The following is a 26,366-nucleotide window of genomic DNA, read 5'->3' on the forward strand; positions in this document are numbered from 1 at the left end:
TTCTACCCCTTTGAATAACATTTATGGCAAATTTATACATTAGGGTATTCTATATTGTCTGGTTGATTCCTTCCATTACTAGATCACTGGTTAGTTGTTTTCCATATATTTTCTACTGGAGATAGACCTTTGCTCCAGGCAGCTTTTGGTTAAAATTTTCTATGTCACTTTTCATAACAGTTGCAAGTTCAGAGTTTTTCATTTTATCATGTGTTGCTGTTTTTTCAAGCTGTTTCAGTTGCTTTTGTTTACTGAAAGATGAGCTATATGGGTATTTTTGAAATTCTTTTTATATGGGTCTTCCTGTAAGTGAAGGACTTAAAAATATATAATGCCCTAGCAAGTGGATGTGAGTAAAATGAACACCAAATTTATAGAAACATTTCATAAAGTGAAATTCCATGAAATTATTTCTGAAGATTTTTTTTTGCATATTGAAACATTTAAATTATTACCTTCTATCTTTTTAAAATAAAAAAAATCTTTTTCTTGTTTTTAAAATATCAAATATTATATAAAACAATAATCTCCTGCCTCATCCTGCAGATTTTCCTATGTTGAGTGGAACGAGGTGTATTAGGTACAGCAGGAGGCCAGAATTCTGTTGGTGGGTAAGAACTGAGTGGAGAGAAAGCACTGACTGGCTACAGTGTACTCTGTGGTAGGCTCTCTTCTAGGTGCTGGGGATATGATGGGGAACAAAAGATAGTCTTTGCTCTTATACAGTTTATACCTATTGTGGGACACAGCCATTATTAAAAAAAAATTCAAAATACATAGCAATTTTAAAAGCATCATAAGTGTCAAAGAAGAAGAACTTAGGATGCTATAAACTTACATAATAGGTGACTCTGCTCTCATGGGGGAGGCCAGCAAAGGTTTCCATAGAGGAGTGTCATTTAAAGTGTGATATGTTGGGTGAGTGGGAGTTCATTAGGCAAAGAGGAGAGAAGTCCTGGGTAAGAAAGTCCAAGCCAGTGGTACTGCACAGGCACAGACCTTGAGGCATTGGGAGAAAGAACTCTTTTAAGGAACTGAAATGTTATTGTTATCCTTCATCAATAGCTGAGAATCCTCAAAGGTTGCTGCATCAGTACTGTATCAAATGATCACTGTGATTTCCACAGGAAAGCGCTCTCTTAGTTTTGCATATGCAGTGAAAGCTCAGCATCATAGCAACTCATAATACTACTTGTTGTGCATCCCTTAAGGTTCTTTTTTTGTGTGGGGAGGAAAGGATGGAAAACATTTGTCTTAAAAAAGTTGCTCTGATCAGAAGTAGAACAAGGAGAGAGAGGGGCAAAGAAAGAGTGGAGAGAGAGGGATGGAAGGAGGGAGAACTAAGGCATTTGCCTAGAGTTGTCCAAATCCAGCCTTGAGGACAATAAGCCTGGAGTTTCTGATGAGACTGGGTAAGAAGACAGGCGCTGTTAATAGGGGCCACTGGTGATGTCTGTTGATGTATTTGGACAGAAACTGTAGGTATTACAAAGGAGAGCATACATTAAATCATAAGCTCTGGTTCTAGACTCACATATACAAATATATAGCAGTTATGTGTAGCATAAAGGGAAAAAATTTAAAAGAAAAATCATCACACATACATAGGACACCAGATATCCTTCCATATAAGGAGTAATGGCAAATTATTAAGTAAAGATGGTGCATTCTTCAGTCTTCATAACGGACATCCAATGTTAAATTCAGCTTCCTTGTTCAAATTAAAGTCTTAAATTCTGCACCAGAAAAGGAAGTTACGGATTCATTTTGGCAAGTGCATTTTGTGTTTTTAACAAGAAAGATGTTTAAGATTACAAACAGGCTAAAGTTTGAGGACTCTCGTTCATTCCTTAAGCATTTCCATCAAAATACTTAAATGAATCTTGAGGAACAGTTGCTTTTATTTTGTTGAAGAAAAAGCATTTTCTTTTTAGAGTATCCTAAAAGCTGGGTGTTTAAGAAGTTAGAGACTATTTATAGAATAGACAAACAGCACTTGTAGTCCACTTTGCAGTCCGTGGAGGGATTCCACATTCATTATCTCATTTGACAATTCTTTCCGATTTTTGTTCCTCCCACCCTCCCTGTGTGCTAGGCAGCCCAGGGGGCTGTTGGGGCAGCAGTGAGGAAGGCACACACTGTTTGCCTCTTGCTTCACATAACTTATAGTTCTCAAAAATAGAGGGCGATAGGTGAGTCTTATATTATTCTGTTACAGATCAATTACCCACGACTCAGAGTTTAAACAAATATCTGTGATGAAAGGGGTCTTTCTTGCTTAAGCCAAAGAAGATGTTGATTTAGTTACTCTTTGTCTTCAAAGTGAGATTAGGGTTGACAGTGTTGTTAATTGATAAATTACTGACACTTAAAACATGCGTCTCTCTGTTGGTCTCACCTACTCAGAATTAATTTTATTGCCCCAATTAGTCATCAAACAGTGGAAGAAATGTTAACTTGGGTTTTACTTGGAATTAATTCATACTTTCAAAGAATTCATCTGACTTCATATTATGAAAGGAGATAATATAAAAATAGAAAGTAAACAATATGACCCAAATTACACCATTTATTCCAAACTTTGAATTATATCTTAGTATGAGGCTGTGATGAATGACTTAAAAATACTGTACTGGGTGCCTGGGTGGCTCAGTCGTTAAGCGTCTGCCTTCGGCTCTGGTCATGGTCCCAGGATCCCGGGATCGAGTCCCGCACTGGGCTCCCTGCTCAGCGGGAAGCCTGCTTCTCCCTCTCCCTCTGCTGCCGCTCCCCCCTGCTTGTGCTCTCTCTCTCTCAAATAAATAAAATCTAAAAAACAAAAACATACTGTACATTATCACCTGAGTGATCTGCCTAAAGTTAAATATAACTGTTTCTCTCCTTGGCTTAAAACGATTTAGTGGATTCGCATCACTTAAGTCCTAAATTTCAGAATCTTTTTTGTGGCATAACAGCTCTTTATAACATAGGCTTTGCCTGTCTTTCCAGTAACATCTTCTGTTTCCTGCTTCTCACTTAATGTTCCAAAAATGTGAGTATAAAATACAGATGGAGAAGACCATAAAAGTAAAAAAATAATAATTCAAAAACATTTTGATTAAATATATCAGTGCCTCACACCTCAGGTATGAAATAGAAGTTTGCTTTAGGTAAATAATTTTATGATAAAAGGGGAATCAATTTCTCAATAGTAATACATCTTTTTCTTTAGGCCAAACGGAATTTAACTCTTGGTTAATTGATATGTTTATTTTAAAGATGTTTGAGAAAGAATTGGGTTTTATTCTGCAGTTAGAAACTACTTTTGCTTTATGATTTGAACACTGGAAGTTGTAGACCATGGTGCAAATTCAAGTTCTAAAGGAGTGCACCACCTAATGAATTCGAGACAGTTGGATCTCTTTTATTATTTTTAATTTAACTAAAAAATGCTTTTAGCAACAGGTATTGTTTATGCTTTTCTTTTTTGAGGAGTGCTTTGTTTTGTTTTTTAATTATTTTTTTATTTTTTAAATTCCAGTACAATTAATGTACAATGTTAATTAGTTTCGGGTCTGCAGTATAGTGATTCAGCAGTTGTATACCTGACTCAGTGCTCATCAGGATGAGTAGATCTCATTTTTTTTGGTTCTTATGAATCTAAATTCCTGGGTTAATTGGAAACAGTTTATCTTTAAGCTCTTGGTTTGTGGAAGAGGACCTCTTCACTTCCTTTCTTAGGGCAGGGACCAGGAGCACATTTTTATCATTAATATTAATAGTATCCAATATTTATATGATGCTTACCAATTCATTGATACTTTCCTGTGTATTCTTTCATTTGATACTCCATAGCCCCATTAAAAAATGTAACTTTACTTTGATTATAAAATAGAGTTTAAATCGAAGCAGACTGCCATTTTCACTCACCAAGGGTCTCTGTAACAGATACATGTTCCCAGCACAAGAAACAGAAACAAGGTTTTGATGTTGTTTTACCATTTTGGATTTTTTTTTTAAAGATTTATTTATTTTAGAGAGATAGAGTGCATGTGAGCATACAAACAGGGGGAGGGGCAGAGGGAGAGAGAGAAGTCAAGCAGACTTCCACCTCCCCATCCTCCCCAGCCCTCGCCCCCGCTTCAGGCAGGGGACTCGACCTCACGACCCTGGAGATTATGACCTGGGGTGAAACCAAGAGTCCTACGCTCAACTGAATGAGCCACCCAGGTGCCCCTACCATTTTGCATTTTTAACATAAAATAAAAAAGATGTAATTTACCTTGGCCCCTCTTTAACATGGTCCCCAAAATAGATATTTTTAACCCAAACTTATGCTTCTTCAAAATGTATTCTAAATCTCCAGTACTTAAAAACAAAAAATAAAAAGCAAAACAACAACCAAACAGAGAACCCTCTTCCTGATCAATATAGTCTTTTCTGAGGAAAGGCTCTGAAGAGAATCTTTTGTCCTCTTTGGATTTAGGAGAATAATGAGTTAGGGATCCCAAACTACAAATTAATGTGCCTCACAGAGTTTGAATTATGGTATTGACTGTGATTTAATATTAACAAAGTCGTCACCACTTATTAACCATGTACCTTATTTGTCATAGGTTATCCTCAGGGATAACCTATGTTCTGCAGGGGCAGATATTTATTATTCCCATTTTATAGACGAGGAGACTGAGGTTCCACCAGGTTAAGTACAGCTTGAGATTATATGGCTAAGTAGAGCAGAGCTGCGCTTTCAATTCCAGCCCATTGGACTCCCAAAGGCTAAGGTTCATCATGATTCATGCCACATGGCCATGTGATTAATATGCTTTTGATAAGTGGCAGCCTCAGAAAATCTCAGGAGATTTACAACTTGAAAACTTACTGATTTAAAGCAATCGTATTAAGAATCATTTTGCAAAGTAATAATGAATTTGTAATGTGAATAATTGGCTTCTAATATATCGGCTTTGTAAGCTTACCTTTTCTGTAGAAAGCTTTTTTTTTTTTTTTTAACTGGGAGGGAAACCTGAATTAAATTTCCCAGATAAATTAACATTTAAAGTTAAAAGTAAGTGGCTTAGTGTAACTGCCATTTTAAGTTATTTTAAAATTAATCTCTTGAGATAATGATGTTTTCAACCTATGTTCACTTTACCTTTTCTGTTTTCTGTTGTAATTTGTGAATCACTTAATGTTTTATTATCTCTACTAATTTAAAAATGACCCTTGCTACATTGTCAATAATAATAGCTATAAAGCAAATATTTTATCTTTCAAAGTAGTCTATAAACAGTTACTATTTAAAGCATTGTGGCTGTCTTTTATAAAATGGCAGAACACATTTTCAGTTTGATTTACTTAAGCTTCATCAGAATTTTTGCATATGTGATTCATATAGATTAATTAATGAATCATGGTCTTTTAATTACTTACCCAACCAACAATAATTCTTCATAGCCATCATGATCCTGGGGCACACAACAAAAAGAGTTTAACTTTGAGTGGAAAAGGAGATCAAATGCATACAATATTTTTGGTTCTTTTTAGTACAGTTTATCTTTAAGATCTTGGTTTGTAGAAGGTGACCTTTCACTTCCTTCCTTAGGGCAGGAACCAGGAGCACATTTTTATCATTAATAATAAAAGTATCTAATATTTTGGATACCTGAATATTTCTTTGAATATCATTAGTTTTGAATATTTCTCTACTACAGTCAACAAATTTTGCTGAGTGCTCATTATTAAGATGCACATCATATTGATATATTTTATAACTTTTAAACTGTTACTATTTAGTTTGGATCTACTGTCTCATCAAATGTAAAATGTTAACAGCCATATTATTATAAATTTGATGATGACTAATATCTTCATATATTTTTATAGATGGCTGTGTCATTTGACAAGCAACTGATGGGTCATTTGGTGGATAAGGTACAAGCAGTAATACCAACACCATTTCTATTTTGGACAGGCTGATGATTTGAAGAGTGGTTCCCAGGGAATAGGAACATGTTAGCTGATAGCCACTGACAAATGATGTGACAGATATCAGGCCGTTTCTTTGAACACATATTCTTCTAAATCTTGAAGTGTAAAATAAGGGCAGAGAAACTTGAACTTGGTAAGAAGGCTTGTGGCATAACTGGATAAGCATGACATTTTTAATTTTAGGAATTGTTATTTCCAGAGTACACTTTGTAACTAAAACACTACTTCTAGATTCTTTTAATGATCAGTCAGGCTGGTGAGCCATCATTAAGTTCTTTTGTTTTTAAATAATTTCTTACTAGAATTATTCCAAGAAGTCTCGGTGATACTGCTTATCTCAATCTGGTCATATTTCCCCAGACTGTCTTTGGATGCCACCCTATACTGTACTGTTGAACACAAAGTGGCCTTTTGCTTGGTAGGGTTGCATTGTCATCTTTCAGTTTGATGCTTTTGTAGAATTTTTTCTGACATGGTAAATAAATGCCATCATACTTTAGTGGGCTGCTCTCTGTTAAGTGGAAATACAAAGCCCTATAGAGAGCTTTTATGCACAAAATGTAGTGGCCCCCTCTGATCCTTTGGGCCTGATTTAAGTTGTTTCTCCCAGAATATAAGTGGTACATTAAGACTTTTTTTTTTTTATAGGAGGCACTCACTATCCATGATCAATGTGTATGATTCCAATATTTTTTGGTATTTTGAGTCATGTGACAGATTCCACAGAATAACTAGTGCCTGAGAAATAAATTTCTATTGTTTATAAGCCAAAAAAAAAAAGAATGCTAATATTTTAACTGCCACCCAGTACATGATGGTTTTATTTTTGTTTTCCCTAACAGTGTGTTAAATAAATATTTCTCATAGTGGTAGATTGTATAGAAGGATGTGGATCAAATTGAGGGTTGCATCAAAACATAAAGAAAAACAAAGATGGAAGCATCCCCTGGAACCTCCCCCCAGAAATCTATATTTTGGAGTTATATAAGCAGATAAACAATACTGTGACAAAGGCACTTTGTGTTTTAGTGGGTGTGCTACAAGAGCAGCCCAATTCTGATCTGTCATGAGGGTATCCTTCTAAAATGAAGTATATTTGTTAACTTCTCTTTTGAGCTTAGTGCCCAAAACAAATATGGCCTGGACACTGCATTTGTACAAGTGCCTCACTTAAAAAAAAAAAAAAAAAAAAAAAAAAAGAATCTCAGAGCCTTTTTGGGCTCTTGTTGGCCAAACAGTATGAGCTTCCTATGTTCTTAAGAAAGCCAGAAAGCAGCAAAATAGAGTCTTCGGCTCCAAATTTTTTTCCAGTTGAAGGAAAGTCAGAATTCTTAATAGCAGGCTTTGTTTTCATATGACTCCTTGGTTACATGTATCTTCTGAATACAAGTGCTAGGCTTGTTTATTTACTTATTTATGTACTTAAAAAAAAACGGCTGTATGTTTTTCATAAGGTGAAGGATTGTCTACAAGGATATAAAAATTGAGCTGCTGATACATACCCCCTCCTTAAAATCAAAACAGGCATCGGGGAACCTTTTTCTTTGTGCTCTTTTTGAGTGTCTTCCCCTTTCTGTCATTGAGCAAGCACTGCTTGAGTACATGGGCCATTTTACTTTAGACATTTCCATTTTGCCATTTAGTCTTTCAAAACTGGCCAGTAAAATTGCAGATTTTTGTTTTTTCCAAGGTAGTAGTACTAAGCTCTAATAGGATCATCAATGTCATCATGAAGTCCAGTGATTTGAGTGGTTTTTTGCGGTATGCAGGGCACATTAAACAAACATGGCCTTTGACACAACTAGTTACACAGCAAATTCATTTCTAATATTTAATATGTTCCTTTGAAAACTAGCTACCCCAAATCCAGGAGGCTAGGATTATCCAGTTTCCTTTTTTAAGTTTAAAGGAGCTTTATTAAGAGCAAACAAAGATTCTGTAACTTACCTAAACTCAAGGAGTGAATTTCACCAAGGTGGGGTGGCAGTTAGACATATAAATCAATTAGGAGGGACTCAATGAATAAATAATTAATTGGAATAATAAAGTGTTAACATATAAGGTACTATACTTGATCTTAGCCAAAAGGCCGAGAAGCGATTAAAATGTTAACATATAAGGTAAAGAGAAAGTTTAGGTAAGGATCCCAATCCTTTGCATAAAGTTCAAGGCAGACACAATAATGTTCTGAATGCTATTATGAGGGACCACCAGCCATGCATAGGAATATTTTCAGTATGAAACTTTGGATATTGAAAACGATTTTTAAATAAAAATACTGCCTTTGGATGTCAATATGAATATTTGTCTTTGGTATTTTTAGAAATCCAATGCATGCACTAAATAAAGGAAGTTAGAGTAATATTTGACAAATCAAATCTTTGTTGAAGTTACAGTCTGCAAATCTTTATTGATTTTCATAGAATTTTTATAAGCTATAGCTTCTTGTTGTAATAAGCATCCTTCTAGTTAATAACACAAGGCTTAGGCAAGTAGACTTGGTTTACTTTGTGGCTGTTCATTTATTTTCCATTCAGGCAATTTTCTTCAGCTGTCACTCTGACATCTAAATTTGGTAGTTCATCGTAAGAAATAACATTGTTGTCCAGTAGCTTCACTTACAATTATTTAATTGTAAGTGTTCCTCTAAAGGAACAGAACAAATGGAATGATGATATTCTTGGTGTTTAAAGAATCTGTTTTATTTATTTTTTTTAATTTTGCTCAGCCTGTTTTGTAGAAACCATGGTCAATACCTTGTCTTTCAAAACACATGAAGGTTTCTTAGCTGTTTGGTATCAATTCTGTAACACACGCCACACTTTTATGCTGAGGTAAGCGTACAAAGAGAAAATCTGTTGCATCAAAGACTGTTTTTAAATCTTGACTTAGTTCACTTTTACAGAGCTAGATTTTTCTCAAACCATCACTCTGACATCTAAATTTGATAGTTCATCGTAAAAGATCACCTTGTTGTCCAGTAACTTCACTTTCAATTATTTAAGACCTCTAAAGGCACAGGAGAAAGGGAGTGATGATATTCTTGGTGTTTAAAGAATTGGTGCTTATTTTGCCTCGTATCTTTTGCAGAAACCATGGCCATTCCCTTTATTGGAGGAATATAACCTTTAGGTTCTATTGATTCCGCATTCTATTTTTTTTTTTTTTAAGATTTTATTTTTATTTATTCAAGAGAGAGAGAGAATGAAAGATAGAGAGCACGAGAGGGAAGAGGGTCAGAGGGAGAAGCAGACACCCTGCTGAGCAGGGAGCCCAATGTGGGACTCGATCCCGGGACTCCAGGATCATGACCTGAGCCGAAGGCAGTCGCTTAACCAACTGAGCCACCCAGGCGCCCCTGATTCCGCATTCTAAATGGAAGAATTAACTGTTAAAGAGGATTTGCTTTCTGTCATAGTTTTATTTGCTCTTTTTTTCCTTCCCTGCTCTCCTCTAGTCTATTTTTATTTCCTTCATCTTTTCTTTTAGCCCTTGTTTCAGAGAATCCATATTTTCTTTTGATTTCATGGAGACTTTAGTGTCCATAATTTTTAACTAAATTGTGCAGGATTTTTTTTTTCCTGGTGTATATTCTTCTTGTGTTTTTTTTTTTTTTTTTTTTTTTGTCATAATGATTTACTGCTTTTTTTTTTTTGTCTCTAATTTTTCACTGGGGAATTTTGTTTTTAGGGCCAAGTTTTGTTGAATGATAGCATAGGGGAAATTCAGGGAGGGAGGACTGAGGAAGCAGTCAGCTTCCTTCTCATCTCTTGTCTCATTACCTGTCTTTATCAGCACACTTGTCCCTGTGGCTGTCTCTACTCCCAGGGGTAATTGTTTAGCGGGTTCACAGTGAACTGCTGATGTCACAGGGCTTACCTGCAGTGATATTATTTACTTCTCTTCAGGTGACCAAAGTGAGAGCTTTTATTATCTACTTTTCCCCATCACATTGTTGAACTTGTGATCTGTTTTATGTGAAAGGATGAACCTGTGTGTTTCCTGATTGAAATATGCCTCCCCAGTTCAGTAACTCTCCTGAAATTTGTCCTGACACCAGCTTTTCCCCTCCAAGCATTTTGGTGCCTGGGGTTGTGTGACTTACCTCTGAGGAGCTCAGACTCCACTGCCCATTACCAATGGAGTGGCCTCTAACCTAGTAGCTTTGTCCTTTACCTAGGTCTAATTTTCAGGGCAGTGGGAAGCACGTCTTCATAGATTAGTTGCTTCCTACTTTTATTGAGATTTCCCCCCCCATTCTTCTTGTCTTTAAAAAAACCAGTTGGTTGGGAAGAAAAAATGGGGGGGAAGTATGATCATTCTACCATCTTTCACCAGAACACCCAAGTTTTCATTCCGTTTTTTTTTTTGCAATGCCAAATTGTCGTTTAAATAATTCTAATAAATCAATTTAAAATAAATGCAACACCTGTGAATAGGTTTCTCCACTGATCTATAAATATGTTGAAATCTCTCCATGTGACAGAAAAATATAGCTTGCGTTGTGTTTGCAAGACAGTGACCTAAAAAAACTTGTTAAAATGTATCACTTGTTCTCATTGGGTTTCAACTTGTCCTAATATATTTTAACACCTTGATGGTTTAGACAGAAAGCACCATGTAAAGTAAGACTGAAGAAAGAGAATAGAATTTTATGGAAATAGTCAGCCCTAAAATATCCCCTGGTTACACTGCACCATTGGAAAAATAGTCATTTTGAGTGGCCACTGGAATGTTGGGGATGAGAGAGAGGATTGAAACAATTATCATTAATTTTTCTTTCACTGAATCTTGCTTAGAGTCCCATGTAGATGAGCAAATAAAATTTCTGAGCCTCACATTCCCTTTCTGTGGTGTGGTGAGCGATAATAGAGAATATATATTGGTCTCTGCCCCTGGTTCCTAGCACAGAGATCCTAAAACTTAAGTGGTAACAGCACCAGGAACATCTGTAATTTCTTAGGTGGTGACAACACCAGGAACATCTCTTTTTTTAATATTGGTCTCTAATTTCTATTCCTGATGTCAAACTCCTGAAACCCTTGTAATTTCCTAGGTGATAGGAATGTTTTTTTTTTCTTTTTTTTTATAAGATTTTATGTATTTATTTCTCAGAAAGAGAGAACGTGCACACAAACAGGGGAAGGGGCAGGCAGAGCAGGCAGAGGGAGAAACAGGCTCTCCACTGAGCAGGGCACCTGATGTGGGACTCGATCCCAGAACCCTGGGATCATGACCTGAGTCAAAGGCAGACACTCAACCGACTGAGTCACCCAGGCGTCCCAGAATGTTTTTTGACCTAATGAGACAACTGGGTGGGCTCCTGGAAGAGGTCTGGTCACCAGAAAGACCAAGTCATGATTAGAAGCTTGGAATTTTCCATCTTCTCCTCCCCCATTCTCCTGAGAAGGGAGAAGAGAGGAAAACGGAGTTCATGATCAACCATATCTATGTGATGAAGCCTCCGTAAAAACCCAAAAGTTCAGGGTTCAGAGAACTTCTAGGTGGATGAATATGTAGAGGTACTGGAGAGTACCCCACCTAGAGAGAACATGGAAGCTCTGGACCCTTCCCACATCCCTTGCCCCGTGTATCTCTTCCATCAGGATGTTCATCCGTATCATTTCCTTTAATAGACTGCCAAGCAGAGTATTTCCCTGAGTTCTGTGAGCGCCTCTAGCAAGTTAATAGAACCTGAGGAGGAGGTCGAGGGAACGTCTCGTTTATTGCCATTTGGTCAGAAGCACAGATGACAACCTGGAGTTGCAACCAGCATTTGACATTGGAGGGGTGGGGCAGACTTGCGGGACTGATGCTCTGTTTGGATAATGTTAGAATTGAATTAAATTATAGGACACCCAGCTGGTGCTGCAGAGAATGGCTTGGTGTGGGGGAAAAAACCTCCACATGTTTGGTGACCAGAAATGAAATGTTTTATGTGAGTCATAAAGAAGACACTCACAGGGATAAAGACCCATGTTATGGAAGAACTGGTTTTTTCCCCTCTACAGATGGAATACTGAAGTTTTTCAATTACGTCTGGTGATTAAAGTATCTTCCTCCTCTCTGGTACAGGGAGGGGACCTTTCACTGGGTCTTTTTATGACCTGTTTCAGGGAAGAAGGGCAAAGAGGGGAGGACCTTCCTGAGTGATCTTCCTGCTTCTTTTCTCAGACTCTTTCAGTTTAAGATACTCACTATGCTACAATGCCAAACTTTGGGGTAGGGTCTGTTGAACCCCATCAATGTAAATGGAAGAAGTTCTGTGAAACTTGGGTAAGACATGGGAGATTCTTAATCATCGGGCAGGTTGGATTTTTTTTTTTTTTTAAGATTTTACCTCTTTATGTCCAAAGAACAAAATTCAAAATCTGTCTCTTTAAACTCTTTGTGGGAAGAAAAAGAAAAGAAAGGATGTCAGGAGAGATTTAATGGACAAATGTGTTTTGTGTTTTGTTTTGTTTTTTCTCAAGTTGGACCTTTCCTGCTGCTTAAGGCTAAGTGTTAAACTCCACTTTGACAGAACTTCTGGTTCCCATATGCTAAGAGTTATTTTTCAAGACACTTACATTAATTCAAATTTGCAGTTTTAAAAGTTCACTAATTCAGATCTCATTAGGAAATTTAAGAATTGGTTGACAAAACAGCAGGTTTTTGGCTGGTGTAGACAGAACATCTTTCTTTAAAGGAAAAACATATATATATATTTGATTTTGCCATGATTATAAATTAAGTTTATATATTTATGACAATATAGGAAATACAGTGAAGTTAAAAAAAAAAGAAAATTAGAATCACCCAAAATTCCATTGTCCAGATATAATTATTGTTATTGTTTGGGTAGATTCCTTTTTGGTGTGAATGAATATATGTAAATACATAGACACAGTCATGTTTAAATACAAATTTGGAAGAGAGAGCACATACCCTTTTGTATCTTTTTTTATATTCAATGTGAGTGGACATTCTTATGGTTTAATAAATATTTTAAAAGGGAATTTTAAAATAAATAAAACTCAAATATAAGGGCTGGACATATTTTGCACTGAAATGCACCTTGGCAGCTCCTGGCAGGCTGGTGCTAAGAACATTGACCTCAGGAAAAGGCACCTTCTGCCCCCTGAAAAGAGCTCAAGGACCTCAGCGTTGCCTTCATTTTCTAAAACACTCTGGGTTGAAAATGACCTAACTCCTTGGAACCAGCAATTGAATCATATGAATGATGGGCAAGAGAGGGCATTTATACCAGAACTTTAAAAAATCTGTATTGTAATAAATCTAAAGTCCTTCCTAAGGCTTAAATCCAGTGGCACCTGACCTCTTAGGGCTAGAATCCCAGCTATGTTCTTTTTGTCCCTGATAAAATAACTGTTGTATTTTGACTCTGAAGTCAGCCAAATGGAATTTGCTTCAAAGGAAAAGTGTATGGTCATTTGTCATCCCTATTTCAATTTAATTGTGATCTCTTCCATTATTGGCAGTTGGATATAATTACCATATTCCATATCTCTCTTTTTTGAAAATAGAAGTAAATATGGTTGAAGGAAACTAAGTGAGAACAATAATATATCACTTTATTGAGAGATAAAACCAAAAAGGAGACTGAACTGATTAGCACATCCATATTGCTAGACATGGGGAGAGAGCAGTAAAGCCATGTCTCATTCTCAGTCAAGCATTGTATTCGTTAGATTGTGCTGACAAGAAAAATAGAGCCAAAGCTTCTGAGGGAAAGCAACTGAAGCAAAGTCCAAGATGAGAAAAAGAGCCTGAGGTGCGAGGGAATCTGGTAAGAATAAGTAGGTTTAAGTAGAATACAAGTCAATTTAAAGAAATTGAGAAGGAGAAATGAAGGTGAGGAGAAGAGAGGAAGTATGGAGGATAGAGTGTGAATATTCAACAACTTCCTGGTTCAGAAAATCAAGAGCTAGAGGGGAAAGTGATAGAGAATTTCATTCTTTTCTGCATTTTGTGTTTTTTTTAAATATATATTTTTTAAGATTTTATTTATTTGAGAGAGAGTGAGAGCGAGCGAGCACAGAGGTGGGGAGGGGCAGAGGGAGAGGGAGAAGCAGGCTCCCCACTGAGCTGGGAACTCAACATGGGGCTCCATCCCAGAACCCCGGGATCATGACCCGAGCCACAGGCAGACCTCAACCGACTGAGCCACCCAGGCGCCCCCATGTTCTGCATTTTAGAAAAACATGTTTCTTTGGAGTGTCTGTGGTGAATAGCAAACTCAAGCATGTCATTTAAAAATGTTATATCTTTTTGATTCAGGTATAATTAGCACACACTGTTATGTTAGTTTCAAGTGTACAATATCTGATTCAGCAATTCTGTACGTTACTCAGGGCGTATCACAGTAACTGTACTCTTAGTCCCGTTTGCCTATCCCCCCCCCCCCCCGGCAACCACCAGTTTGTTCTCTATATTTAAAAGTCTGCTTTTCCCTTTTGTCTCTTTTTTTCCTTGTTCATGTCAAACACCTCCTTATTAAGTTATCCAAAGCAGTTCATGCTACCCAGCACATGTTTTCCTTTTTGTAGAGAAAAATACAAATATTTTGCTGGATATCTAAAAGAAATCGTACAGCAAAAGGAAAACAAAGGAGTAGACAGTCTTCCACACCAAGAGTTATGACTCTTACAGAATGACAAGTTGCCTTATCAGCTGAAGTACCAGGAGGTCATGTGACCCACATCTGGCAGCCTCTTCATGCACTGTAATAAGATTGCCTACTATATGATAAGCCTACAACAAATGTTAGTTTCTTCCCTTTTGGCACAACACTAGTTGTGATCTAGCAAGGTCCTTCCCCTCTCTCTTAGCCTATTTCATATATAAAGCAAGGAGTCCAAACTAGATGGCCTTCTCCCAGCTTTTCCAAATCTGAAATGCCACAGTTACCAAACTAAGCACCTTTTATCACATAGTCAGAAACCGTGAGAGGTTTACATGGCCTGCTTGGTGTTCTTCACCTGCTCCAGTGTCACCATTTAAAATCCAGGCAAATGTCATCATTTCTTTAACACAAAATTGCAGCATTTGCAACTCGGAGGCACAAAGCAAACATTGATTATGCACCTACACTATGCCAAGTATTTTGCTAGGAGCTATGTGGCCTAGATAAAGAATCTGGATGACATAGTTCCTACCTGCAAGGAGCTTTGGGGTTTAATTGGGAGGCAGAACAAAGATAACACGATCCAACTGGAAGACAAAGAGCTAACAGACAGTATTTCACTTGAAGTGCTGAAGTTGCGCTACAGACAGTGTCTGGGTGATATGTGCTGTGGGGATTCAGAGTAGGAAGGAATCACCTCCTGGGATCTTTGGAACTCAGGCTAATGAACCTTAAGTGAAGGGATTGGCTCCCTGAGTCTGTGAGCATAATTATATTCCATAGCCATGGGCTATACCCTAAACTCCCCAGCTATTTTGTAAAGTACCATGTTAATGATGAAGATAGATACAGAAGGACAGATCCTCCCCACTGCTTAACTCAGTAAATGCTCGTCAGGTTGCTGTGAGGTGGAGTCCTAAGGCTAAGGAGGATAATAAGAAATGTGTGTCCATAAGGAATTAGTGAGGTTTATGCTTATGAAAATAAAGACTGGGACACCTAGTTGGCTCAGTCAGTGGAAGCATCTGCCTTCGGCTCAGGTCATGATCATGGGGTCCTGGGATTGAGTCCCGCATCGGGCTCCCTGCTCAGTGAGGAGCCTGCTTCTCCCTCTGCCCTCCACCATGCTCTCTCAAATAAATAAATTAAATCTTTTTAAAAGAAGGAAAGACCAATTTAGTTTTCAGTCGTAATTGTCCTCTTCTCTCATTTCTACTCACATCCAACTCATCTTTCAAATGCCAGCTCTATCTGAAGTTTTGTATCATATTCGCCTCTGGATCTCTGTCTTTTTAGAATTGACATTGTTTAATGTCTATTAAATGAAATAACAGTGCAAAACGGATTTTGAGACTCATAAAGTGCTCTTAAATGTAAATATTATTTATATGACTGTTACTCCTAAATTGGCACATCCGCGATGTGACTATTCTATATTTAGTATATAAGCTTTTCTTCTGTGCCCTATAATGTCTCCGATGCTTTGGGCATTAGATAAATATTTCTGGCTTTGTTGTTATTAACCAAGTACCAGAATGAATCAGTGCTGTGGCAGTTCAGATAGGAAACTAATCTAACAGGTGCCCTCCCAGAGAACATAAGGACCTTCATCCTTCCAGAGAAGTTCAAGTGTCGAGATTCTTACTGCTTTTTTCTTTTTTTTTTTAAAGATTTTATTTATTTATTTATTTGACAGAGAGAAGGAGAGAGAGAAACAGCATGAGAGGGGAGAGGGTCAGAGGGAGAAGCAGGGTCCCTGCTGAGCCGGGAGCCTGATGTGGGACTCGATCCCAGGACTCCGGGATCATGACCTGAGCCGAAGGCAGTCGCTTAACCAACTGAGCCACCCAGGCGCCCTGCTTTTTTCTTTTTTTAAGATTTATCAATTTATTTGAGAGAGAGAGAGCCGCGGGAGGGGCAGAGGGAGAGTGAGACAAGCAGACTCCCTGCTGAGCACAGAGCCCAACACCAAGCTCAGTCTCATGACCTTGAGATCTTGACCTGAGCTGAAATCAAGAGTTGGACGCTTAACCAACTGAGCCACCCAGGCACCCCCTTATTGCTTTTTATTTTCAATTTTGAGACCATCCAGGATGTAAATGGTCCATTTGAAAATTAAGGCATTATTGTAATAAACGTTTCCTTTTTTGTTTGAGGAAATATATATACTACAAACATTGTTTTCCTGAGCTTTATATTATTTTAGTTTTCAAGGATATACTAATATATTTAATACAGTATTTCTGAGAAAAATATGGATACCATTTAGTTGGTTTGTCATTGGCCAGAGACCGTTGCAAAGTCAGAGACAGGACTAACTTGTATTTATACTTAAACTGTTCTTTCCTGTACTTTTCTTGTCTGTTTTATTCATTTGCCTCTCTGTCTAAACAAAGAAACAACTGATTTTTTTCTTTTTTTCTGACAACCTTACAGAGCGCATTAGGCTCTGAAAAACAGAATAGCAGCAGACATGTACAAAGGATTGCTTTGGGAATTCCTTTAAGAGACATGATCATAAGGTGTGCACAAAGCAAATAATTAATTCCCTAGGTGGCTGTGCTGTCTGTATGTAGAGATTAAACTGAGTGTTCCATAAGTTTTCTAAAATAAGGAAGAATAAGTAATGTTCTCTATACTCCTTTATCCATGTGATTTTGACATAGTGAATAGAGTTATGTTCTACTTACATTTTCTTAAATACCAAACATAGCCTTTTTTGTCTACCACCTGGAAACCATCCATCCTCTGTCACAGTGAACTCACTGACATGGAAAGGCCTCTTAGGTAAAGCAGTAGTGAGGAGAGACAAAAAGATGGGAAAGACAGAATGAGAGGTCACCCCGGTCATTATTATTGGCAACTGACTAGCTTCTTTCCCCTCTCTCCTTACCCTGTCTTACTACCACTCTCAGCAAAACACCACCTTGGTTATTACAGAAAAAAAAAATTTCTTAGAATTTATTTTGAGTGGTCTTAGTCTCAAAGCCCTAACCTTGCTTCTTGTTCCCTGCCTGCTTAATTTTGTGATAACTGTAGGGGTTTATTTCTACTCCCATTTAATTATGTAGAACTAGCTCTGTCCATTCCAGGAGGGTTCTTGGAAAACGCATGGAATCAATGAGTTACAAATTGGTGTTCAAAACTCTATTGTGACTATTTGTTCTAGCTTTGACTTGCCCCTCTTGTGCATTTGAAGAAAGTAAGAATAAGCAACCTAAGCCAAAGAAAGTATTTCTCAAGTCAGATGTTCACTTTCATGGTCCCTAAGGAATAATAGTTTTTATTTGTTTGTTGTTTTTAAGTGTGAATGACTGTGGTGAGGAGGACATATTGTGATGGAAAGATGACCTTCTCTGGCCTTGTGTCCTACTATCACCTTTGTTTTTATAAGGTGAAAACTTGAAATATTAATGGGAAAAGAATACTACTTCACATTTTATTAGGAAATTTCGAAAGCGCCTTGATATTCGGATGCACTTTGTGAAATCACCTTTGAATATTTTCTAGTTGTTTTAACTATGTCAGAGGTCCTTCCCTTTAGAATAATGGACACCTATAGGGGCACCTGGGTGGCTCAGTTGGTTATGTGTCTGACTCTTCATTTCAGCTCACGTCTCGATCTTGGGGTCATGAGTTCAAGCCCCACATTGGGCTCTACACTGGGTGTGGAGCCTACTTAAAAAAAAAATAAAGTACAAGGTACCTCTATACTATATAGAAGAGTGCTTTTTGTTGTTTTTGGTTTCTGTGTTTTTTTCTTTGCTTATCGCTATTGGAAGGAGTTTCCCACAGTGAACCAGAAACAGGGCATCTTGTGCATCTTGTCTAGGAACTAATGGCTCATGTTGTAATGCAATAGACCTATCTATGACTTTATTGTATTGTGCTTTAATCATATTAGATGATTTTGACTGAAGAGACTGGCAGTGCAGTCACTGAGTCTCCTCATCATGGTAAGTCTTTACACTAGATTCTCCTGACGTTGTTCCTATTATATAGAGAGTGGTTTAATTCTCACGTAGAAAGTATCTGCTGTTTTCTGATTCTCTGGACTTAGTAGGTTGAGTTAGTGGGAAGTTGCTTGTTTCTAGGAATTTAAGATCAGATCAGAGAACATTTTGTTCTTCAGTAGTTGTTTTCCTTATCCAGGTCTTTTCTACCAAAGAGCAAATATATCTCCAATACATGAGAATCAAGAATTGATGAATTGGCCTTTCCCTAGAATAAATCCCCTAGGAATGAAGAAGCAGACCCTATACTTCTTTATATGATAATATTAAGTCCATCCATATTGAATGTATTTGAAAAAAAAAAACACAAGTTAAATGTCCCAATGTTTTTGTAGATGTGGATTAATAAGGATAGTAGAATTTTCTTTTCAGGCAATTTTTGGGATGGCATCAGTCTCAAAATTTAGTTTTCTCTAAAAATATTTATAAGTATAATAAATGCATTGGTTAGTATATCTCATCAATTGCCATAATTATTCTTTTTCTTGTTTTCTTGAGAAGATCTGGCATCACAGACTTTTTTCTTTTTTTAAGATTTTATTTGTTTATTTGACAGAGAGAGACACAGCGAGAGAGGGAACACAAGCAGGGGGAGTGGGAGAGAGGGAGAAGCAGGCTTCTCACCAACCCGGGAGCCCGATGCAGGGCTCGATCCCAGGACTCTGGGATCATGACCGGAGCCGAAGGCAGACACCTAACGACTGAGCCACCCAGGCGCCCCTGGCATCACAGACTTAATTTCACAAATAGTTGGACAAACTTTTCCTTTTGATGGTATTATTCTAAAGAAAAAAGATATATAGTCTTGATATGAAAACTTCTTGTCTCCAAAAAACAGGAGCCTTAAAAGGTAGCTCTTCTCTGAAATGCATCCTCAATGTTCATCTGGACATGTGCTCAGAGCATTCAAAATCTGTTAAGAAAACTGAAATATAACTATGTCCTAATGTTCTGGGGGAGTTTCTCCATTTTACAAGGAAATTATCCTTTTGCTAGAGTACATGACAGTGTCCTTCTCATTGACCTGCTTGCATTGATCTATTATTATTTATGTTTCTTTTCTTTCTTTCCTTTTCTTTTTCCCTGTTGGCTGCCTCTTACTGCTGATGGGAATGCCTATTTCTTATTTGTTTCTCCATCTGTCTGACTATAATTTATCTTCTTTCAAAATGTTTGCTTTGTCATTTATCTGGTTTTGAATTTTACTTTGAAAATGTTTTCTTTTTTAGAAGAAGGGAGTGGCTAGTTTCCTTGGATATGAAATGTTAATGGATTTCTAGAATCTTGGTGACTGTTCTACAATGTTATCTATTCTGTTTGTGTGTGTGTGTGTGTGTATACACACACACACATGTTCAAATGTGGCTTTTTTTTTTTAATCACCAGGGATTTTTTTCCAACTCTTTTCTTTAAATAAATCTTGTTGAAAAAGTGGTTTAAACATATACCTCACTGCCATATTATCATTAATTCATAAATCTGTTAGTTGTTACAGTTGTCCCACTGCATAAGGTTCTACTCATTTCCCATACAAGTCATTTTAATGCATTAGAAGAAAGAAAGCAGATTGAAAGCTTCACTCACCAGACTAGGTTCATTAAATCTTAAGGACCCTTATGATATTGAACTTGAGAAAGATGAAAGGAGTAACAGGCCATTGATTTCACACGATGTCACTTGCTAAATGGTTTCTAAACCAAGAGAGCAACCTTTAGACCAATTCTGGTCTGTGCTGGTCCTGAGCCAAATATCCAATCAATAGAGTGATACAAAGTTAAGTTAATGTTTGAGGATATAGCTCACACCCTAAACAAGCTGTATTGTTGATAGTGTTAAGACTGGTAAGGGGGACAACCTGGAGACCTCTCTGGAAGGATGCGTGCTCTATCTTCTTAGTCCAATGTTATTGCTCTTACTATTCTCTATTTTTTCTCTTTATTTATTTTTCATTCTTTTTCAATAGTCAAATCATTTAAAATTTTCGTCACCTCTTTTAAGTCCCTTTACCCTTCATTTCTGTGCTCTTCACAATTTCTGCAATATAGAAATACTATTTAATTATAAATTATAATTAAACCTGTTACACGTAACCTATGAATGTTTTCGATCAGAATGTTTGAAGAACTAACAGTTATCTCTACATAATGTTTTCTTTCATTTGGAGTCCTTGGATAGGTGAGTAGTGGAAGTTGCCCTAGATTTATTTATTCAACATTTGTTGAGAGCACAAAGGGTGCCTTGTTACAATAAGTGCATTATATTTTATTGCTTTAATATGGGACACTTGTGTGAAGGGCAGACTTTTAAAACCTGAGAAATAAATCCCTGAAGATATCCCTAAGGTTTTTCTCTGCTAATTTTATGACCTAAGACAGGTCATTTGTTGTATATCTTCTTTTCCCTAGGTAAAAATGACCGTCACCTTGCCAGTTAGCCTTCAACAGGTACTTGAAAAACAAACAAACAAACAAACAAACAAACAAAAGTCGACCCAATAGATGAAATCCAGCCAGTGTGTAGAGTACTGTCATGTAACTCAGAAGAAAACAAGGTTATCTCCCTCTGGTGTGAAAAGTTTAATGACATTTCAAATGGTATTATTAATCCACCAGGGAGTGAGCACTGTAATGATATAACTAGGTATCTATAAAGGACTTTAAATTCCTTGCCAAAACTCCAAACACATGAACGCAAACAAATGACTACATTCCTGGTGAACATGGACAGGATTGCCTAAGGTTAAGAATTACTAAGCTTTGGACAACTGAGCTGATGCCTGGTCTTTCTCAACTGGAAAGATGGGAAAAAATGATGCAGGTGCAGCTACAGTTGTAGAGAATATGCTTTCACTTTCCCTTGTATTTTCACAACTTAAATTGACTGGTGAAATAGGATAATGAATCCCTTTCTGGATCTGAGTCATATTTGTGACAATAGAATCTACCAAGGCTCATAATCATTCCAGCTTGGAATGATTCTGTTCTTATAAGTAGGAATTATCTTAACATGTATTCACAAAACAAATCAGCCTGGGTGGTTTCTGCTTAATAACATTTAACCCAACCTTTTTGGTAGTAACTGCAGTAATTATAGATTTTAGACCAAGAGGACCTTAGTAATTACATAACTAGGTTTTAATAAACCGTGGGCTCATTTTAGGTTGTCATTTCTGTAGATTTTGTATTGTATTGATTTTGGATGGAGTTGCTAGGCCAGTCATGTGGGGTATACAATTTCAGGAAATAAAAATGTTGACTGCTAAAAGTATTCAGCTAATGCTGTTCATTTTTTCCTTGTATTTATGCCTCAATTTTCCATAAACATAAAAAGAATTAGTATATGAAATAACATGTCCTCTCGTATATCACTTCATGATCACGAAATATAACATTCTATGCAATTATTGTTTAAAGTCAAATAAGAAAGAAAATCTCCACTCAAAGAAATCTTTTCCTGTTACTGCTATAGTGCCTTGTTGGTAAACATGTTTTCCTGCTTCATGCTCATGGTCATTGAACACTGCTCTGTACTCTGACATCAGGTTCAAGGTTAGTGCCAGCTTTAGTGAAGTGATATTTTAAATTCAGAGAATAGAGTTGGAATTGACAATAGAGATTACCTGGAACAAACCCCTTATTTTCAGAAGAGGAAGAGGAGGATTACTGGAGAGTTTCAGTAACTTTGGCAAAGTTACAGAGTAACAAATAAGGAGTAGATCCATACTTTCATCATTCACAGTCGAATGCTTCCACATTACATGATGACTTTTTAACTGTGTTCATCTGCAATCTTATTTTCACTCATTTTTAACATAGAGCAGGTAGAATTTACTCATGAATTCAGAGCACAGACATGGCTGTGATGAGAGAGGTAAAAGATACAATTTACCTTAAAAAAGATATTGTATTTTTATATTTTTAGGTTGTTAAAATATCTTTGCAAAATTAGTGAAATCTGTTTTGAGACTGAATTCGCTGCATTGTTATTTGTTTTAAAATTGAACACCCAGGGGCGCCTGGGTGGCTCAGTCGGTTGAGACCAACTCTTGGTTTCCGCTCAGGTCATGATCTCATGGGTTGTGAGATGGAACCCTGTGTCCGCGCTCAGCAGGGAGTCTGCTTGGGGACTCTCTTCCTCCGCCCCTCCCCCCACTACAATAAATAAATAAATCTTAAATAAAATAAAATTTAATACCTACATCCTTTTTAGATATTTAGATATTTAACATAAGGGGCATTACTGTTCCATAAGTACATGCATGTGTGTGTGTGTGTGTGTGTGTGTTTGTGTGTGTCTGTGTGTGTGTGTATGTATATGTATTCTGTGTGTGTGTATATATGTATATTCCGGATTTCAGCAGATTTCCTCCATTCTCAATAGCACTTTATTCTGTGTCAACTTCACATTCCGCTGGCTACTTGCTGCTTTCAAAAGTGTCATAGAGGAACTTTCATTTTTGCCACCTTTCAATTTAACTCCAGGAAAAATGAACCTCTTTGGGCTTACCTCGAAGGCTTTTCGTGTTACATAAATTTGTTAAGCAAAGTCTGAGAATATCAGTAAAAATTTGGGTTAGTGCATATGGCTTCATTTGCAAGGCCAAATTTGGCCTAGAGTAATGTATATGTAACTCCCCTGGGTGTCTGAGGAAAGTCTGTGTCTTTCAGGGCTTCAGAGTGGGGGTAGCTTCTGGAATCTAAATGCTCAAAGCTTTGCAAATTAGAAGAAAGAGTTAATAGTTTAATTAGCAGTCTGGTTGTCTCTGCCATGGCCTGAAATCAATCTGGGTGGGGGGAAGTTGAAAAGACTCAGTAAAGCCCATCAAATCTTTTTGAGGGTTTTTTTTTTTTTAATTGAAAAGAAGGAAGATTGTACAAAATTCATTAACCACATATTCCCACTTGGACCCCCAATTTAACCTGCCTCAAAATTGAATCTGTACTTGAGAGCAGCCATAGAGGAATAGAGGAAGAGACTGCTCTCCTCAGGATCCCAAGAGTCTCGTTTTTACATGTCACTCTTTTGTCTGCCTGAAATCTGTGCTTCAAATGTATGGCTTTAGCTGCTGTGGTTTAGTTCTTCATGCATCTTGGATTAGCACTGCTCTCATGTTGTCTCTTTTTTCTGGAATTTTATTTCCATAAGTTAGGTCTGTGACTGATCTTATTTCAATTATGCAAAACTGCTTCTTTCCAAGAAAAAGGTTCAACTTCTTTTGCCACTGGTGTTTGCAATGCATGAAAGGAAGTGGTTGAATAGGCATTATGGTTCTTTTCTATGCCTCTCACATTTCTTTCCCCCTGAGGAACATGGTTATATTCCACAGAACAATAGGATCCAAGATGAACTGAATCTCCCTCCTTCTTGAACAAAACCCGGACGTTTCCTACATGTCACTAAAGGGATGCTGTGTATTCTTGTGCAAGATGTAGACTTGTGAAGGTGGTCCTGTTCACATTGTTACACCATGGAGTTGCATATTCAATATGGTAATTTCTAGGAAATCGTAAGCAAATGGCTTATTCTGACAAAATCAGTATACTATGACGATTTTCCAGTAGTTGGAAGTAAAGGGTTTAGACGTAGATTTGCTTTTTTCTAATTTGCCTAAAGGCATCATATGGACCACTAGTAACCATGCCCACTATGTTTTTGGAGACAGAGGGTCTAGTAGCTTAAAGTTATGGTTAAGATACAGAATATCTAAGTAGACTTATCTTTAGGGAAAAGCCTTAAAGTAATTTATACTGAGGGTCAATGGAGTTAATAGAGTATAAGTATATTTTTCTATAGTTATAGATTGCATAACTTCTTCTCTCCTTCCACTTTTCAAAGGTGCAAAACATGCAGATAACTCATGTTCATCTATAGATGCTGGGATTTGAGCCTAAGATCAGCCAATATTGTCACATTTGACTCTATTGCTACCTATGTAGCATAACTGATAAACGTATATCCTAACTTACTAAAGTGCTCTGCGTGCAGAAAACAGTTAATAAAATTTTGATGAGCAGAGGAAGCCAATCAACTAGGCACAATAAGTTAACCAAGCAATTACATGCAGAGAACCAAATAGCAATCAAACATAAGACATGCTGGGAGAATATTATGTAGTTAAACCTCTTCCATAGAACAGTTTCTTAAAATTATTGGAAGAAAAGCAACACTGCAAATGTTCACATGACAAATGTAGCCAGTCAGGTGGGTTTCATAGAAAGGTCTTATTAAAAGCTAAGTATGACATCTAGAGAATATTTTAAAGGTATTACAGAGATACAAGATATCTACGTCTTGTAAAAATTATTTTAAGAAAAAGTATATACAGTGGTTTCCATTAGAACATCCTTTCTAATTTCTATGTCTGACCCACTAGTAGCATACTGAAAAATGTCTTCCATGTACGCTTCAGTGTGCTAAATATTACAGGACTATAATGATGATATAATAGTCCCACATGGAAGAAGATGACTATATTCAAACATATCAAACTCCTATTTCTTACTCATTCTATTCCTTCTCTGATGCTTTCCATCTCATTGAATGAATGGCATAGTGTCTACCCCCTTTCCAGGTCGGAAACCTAGGAATGACTTATGATTTTTCCTCTTTCCCTTATCACATCTGATTAATCATTGAAAACTCTCACATTACCTCCTTTATGTTCGCACATCTGTCTACTTCTTTTCCTAGGTCATTATAGTTGATTGTTTTGTGAAATAATCTTCCGGGCCTCCTTTGTCTCACTTTTCCCCTACCCATCCCCTTTTCTGCATAGAAGCCTTGGTAATCTTGCTAAGATTCAAAACTGATCATGTCATTCCCCCCAGTAAAAATCCTCCACACGGATCCCTTTTTGCTTTAGTATACACCCCATCCCTGGCAAGTCTCTTTGACATGCTGAAGATTATCTAGGGAGAGTAAGGTCTGATGATAGTAAAAAGCATGGTAACTGATCTGTTTAGGGTGTGTCCAGGCTACTTTTAGAATAGATGTTGCTGTTCTGTGCATTTCCTTACACAGTAAATCTGGCATGCTATCCCCTCTTCACGAGCACAGAAACATTTGATTAGCTTATTGGTGAATGCCCTTTGAAGTTACAGTGGAAATTACCATTTCCGATTCTGAATCCATTCCATACATCTTCCTAGTGGGTGCAGACAGTGTGGGTTTTATGGTTTCATATTGTTAGCAGGATTGAAAGGGAAATTGGTTGTGCTATTTTGGGAATCTACACCTCTAAATGTGTAATATAGTACATGGAGGAGAAATGGTATTTGCCAAACAGATAAGGGCATGGTAAATGAATATGGAAATAACTGTTGGTTACAAATATTAAAATGGCAGAATTAAAAAAATGTTTGAACATTTCTTGATATGAGAATCTTCACACTGCTTGAAAAACCGTAACATCTTGTGGAGAAAAAGTGTTATTTTCTAGCCTTTAAAATGCCCCTTTATAATTAATTTAGATGGTTATTTGCATGAGAATAAATAAAATCCCAGCTTGAGAATTTTTCTTGGATTTAGAGCTTGATTATTTTAGTTTAAAAAAAATCTGAATTTGAGTAGCATGACAAAGAGACTTATTTTAGTCCATTCTTCAAGGGAAGGGTTATTCTTTCGTATTTTATTTGTTCTGCTTTGTTATTTTGACTTATCTGTCTGCATTGTGATCTTGGGGACAGCTCACCTTCTCTGATCAATGAACATGACATTTTATTTTTCTTTCCTGAGATTAGGTATATAATATATACACA

At 37.0% G+C, this 26,366-nt stretch overlaps 1 protein-coding gene and 1 pseudogene across 22 annotated transcripts in view; one reads left to right on the forward strand and one right to left on the reverse strand.

The window, feature by feature from the left end:
- The window catches only part of NRXN1 (neurexin 1), a 1,133,502-nt gene that overhangs the window by 770,366 nt on the left and 336,770 nt on the right, over positions 1–26,366 (forward strand). The window lies entirely within an intron of this gene.
- On the reverse strand, positions 7,980–8,071 carry LOC112821734 (U2 spliceosomal RNA; annotated as a pseudogene).

Source organism: Callorhinus ursinus, unplaced genomic scaffold (assembly GCF_003265705.2).
Source record: "Callorhinus ursinus isolate GAN/ISIS: 27379988/994484 unplaced genomic scaffold, GSC_fseal_2.0 scaffold10, whole genome shotgun sequence".
Lineage (NCBI taxonomy): Eukaryota > Metazoa > Chordata > Mammalia > Carnivora > Otariidae > Callorhinus > Callorhinus ursinus.